Genomic DNA, 3,478 nt, shown 5'->3' on the forward strand with positions numbered 1-3,478 from the left:
GGGCTCGGACCTTTTTTTTTTTTTTTACGAGCGTGAAGGAGGTGGAGAGAGATCAGATAAGAGGAAGAGGAGTTGCTTTGCCCGGGGTCAGACGTCGTCTCCTGATGGTGGTGGTGGTGGTTGGTGAACCAACCTCTGCCTGGTCGGGCCTATCAGGTCAGTGTGGGGCTGTAGAGACTGTAAGGACAGGTTAGATCTGGATTCTGATCTTTGGGGACACTGACGGAGGACATTTTTTTCACTTTTCTTTCTTAAGGTCCTCTTTTATAGACATTGGAGAAAATAATTCACACACACGCTGAGTGCAATACAGTGTTCCCTCTCTATATGGCCCTCAGTACATCGCAGATTTTTTTTTGATTTTTTTCCCGCTATATCGCGGTATTTTACGGTAATTTCTTTTTTTAATTTCCAATATTTTCATTATTGTGATTAAAAAAAAAACTTTTCTAACCTAAAAAAATAAACAGTAAAAATATAGCAACAAATAAACTGAAAAGACATAGCTGGTAGCTTTGTTTACCCTGAGGAGATTGTGTTCCTCACTCTGATTGGCTCATGCATCATAGCATCTCTCAGCATCTCCCCTTGTCTGTCCGCCACTCGTTCACTTCGCTCTGCGCCGTCTGTCCGCCACTCGTTCACTGCGCTCTGCGCCGTTATACGTATAGGACGTTGCTGTAAAGTTAGTGCTCTCGTGTTTTGCGAACGTTTCGCAGCCGCGTTGTGTATTTAATTGATTTACGTTATATTTCCATCCTACAACTCTACTGTGGATATAATTGTATGGGAAAGGGTAATTAACAGTCTAGAGAGGGTTGATAACAGTGTGGGGGGAGGATCGTAAAGGGTTAATATCGACGTAAATAATACAAAAACTATCTCGCTATCTCGCAACTACCGCGACGGCAGTGTGATGGCAGTGCTTCCTGACGTCTTCGCTGTGTTCTCAGTCTTGTTCGTCTCCATCTCTCCCGTCCTGGTTCAGTTCTGTGGTCCAGGCTCAGGCAGAGCCGGGCTGAGTGTGCATCCGGGCTCAGCCTGATCTGGGCCTGCCCAGCGTCACACTAAGTGCCTGTGACAGCCTGCGGCACAGTTAATAACTGTGATCCGCCACCGCAGGGCCTGGACTGACCCTGAGCCGAGGGGAGGGTCCGGCAGGGGGCTCTGCTCCGAGCACAAAGGCCGCTTTCACCTGGTCCCCACGGTCCAGGTCTGCTCGCTGCAGAACCCTTCGGACCCTACACACACACACACCCACAGCACCACCACTAATACATTTCCATCACTTCCAATGCCGTGTGTATACACCCTCCCTAATATGGTTCCATTCATGTGGAACTGGAGCTGCCGGGGACCACAACAGACCTCTGATGCTGAAGCAGAAATGTTTTAATAAAACAACGACTGCAACGTGGGTGCGTTTAATCAAACACTGCATAAATAGTTAAAGGGCCTTCGAGCGTCGTTACGTAACTGTGACACCAGCTCCCAAAAAAAAATGGGAAAACAGAATCCAGGTTAGCCCCCCTGGACCTCATCCTGTTTCAATAGTTAGTGAAGTGGGGATACTGTTGAAGTCTAACGAGGCTCAAGTTTGTCAAGTTCCCTGACTCCAGATAATACAAAGTCAGTCAGTCGGTCTGATTCTGATTCACCGTCTGAGTCTCCTTTCTCGTGCTGCTGTAGTTGTTTTCGGTGGGAGGCTGATGTGGACCACAGGCAGGCAAATCAAAGACACGCACGCACGCACGCCGTCTGTCTGTCAAGGCTCATTTTTGTCCCAGTTCAACTACTGACGGCTCACATCTCATATTAATAAAGTAATACCTCGAGATGCGAGCGTCTCGACATACGAGTATTCCGAGAGACGAGCTAGCCCTCGAGCAAATTTTTCCTTCGAGATACGAGCCACTTACAGACGCCGACGCTAGGGGGCCGAGCACCTCGGAGCAGCCCACGCCGTCTCACTCGTTCACTTCCCGTGTTCGTCGACTTCCGTACGCATATCCCGCGAGTCTGTCTTCCGTATTGTGTTTGCGTTATCTACGTGATTGTTCTTCACAGTAGTGATGAGAGCGAGTCGTAAGGATGGTAGAGAGAAGAAGAAACGCAATAAAGACCATGGAAATTGTCGATAAATATGAGCGTGATGCCCGCTAAGGAAAGAATACAAATAGATAGAAGCAAAAAAAAGTTAATCCTACGTTCATGTAAGTTACGTAGCGTACGTGTAAGGTACGCTACGGAACCGAGTGTCTACGTGCGGGCCAACTCTCTTCCCTTCCTCCTCCTCTGCACATGCCGCCATTAGCTACTACTGTATCGTCCGTCTTGAAGATAAGAACTCATAATTAAAACCACATTTTATTCTATATCACAAGAATCCTTATATACTATCATTTTTGTGTGTGTATGTCTCAATAGAAGTTAAAAACATGTTTTTTCCATTGTTATTAGCACTAAAAAGGGAGTTTTTAGAGGGCCGGAATGTATTAATTTTTTATTATTTCTTATGGGAAAAAATGATTTGCGATACGATCACCTCGAGTTCCAAGCTCGGTCCTGGAACGGATTATCCTCGTATCTCGAGGAACTACTGTCAACTCATCTCTGAAGCATTTTCACCTCTCCCAGCTTCTCATGTTTACTGCGTGAACATTTTTTTTTTCTTCTTTAAGATCTCAACTCCACAGTCAGTTTTTCTCGCGTGGATCTTCCTAATAAAACTCCCTCCCTCGTTGTGATCGCCCCTTTGAGTCGATCGCCGTTAAAGTTTTCCCTTTGACAGCTCTATCTTCTGAATACGCTCACAGTTGTTTGTCTTTCATCCATACTGGTGGTCCCTCTGCACTGTTCCTCCTGCAGGCACCCCCTTCTCTTCCTCAGTCAGGATGTGGGAGAACCGGGAGAACCGCCGCCACCATCATCACCCCCCGCCCCCCCCTTCCCCGAGTGTTCAAACAACAACACAACATGGGTCATTAGATGATGAAATTGGGAGAGGAATAAATAAAAAAAAAAAAAAAGTTGTTGGTGAGAGGGAGGGACATAGATGGAGACAGGCAGAGACAGACAGAGACAGACAGAGCTCCATAATGACAGTTGACTATGTTTAGCCCCCAGAAAGACATGGGGATAAACAGCAGCTCGTCCTCTCTAACAGGAGGGCCTAGAGTGGCTGAAACGGAAAACCCACCAAAGCCGCTTTTTTCCTGCCCACGCCGGCCATAATGAGAGCCCCGCCATTCAATTGTTGAATAGTTGAGGCTTTTTCCCCTCCTTTGAGGTGACTGGCTTTAATATAGCAACGCGACGTCCACCGCAGTGGAGCAGTGGACGTCCCCGGCAGGGTTCAAAGCTGTGGCGGGGGACAGGGACACGGCTGACATGCATTATTCCCTACAAAAGCTGCCCTTTGTTTGCTTTATGCTCACATCCCACAAATTGTAGGCTTTGTCCGTCAACATTTCTTATT

The sequence above is a fragment of the Cynoglossus semilaevis genome, chromosome 16, assembly GCF_000523025.1.
Source record: "Cynoglossus semilaevis isolate Cse_v1.0 chromosome 16, Cse_v1.0, whole genome shotgun sequence".
Taxonomy (NCBI): domain Eukaryota; kingdom Metazoa; phylum Chordata; class Actinopteri; order Pleuronectiformes; family Cynoglossidae; genus Cynoglossus; species Cynoglossus semilaevis.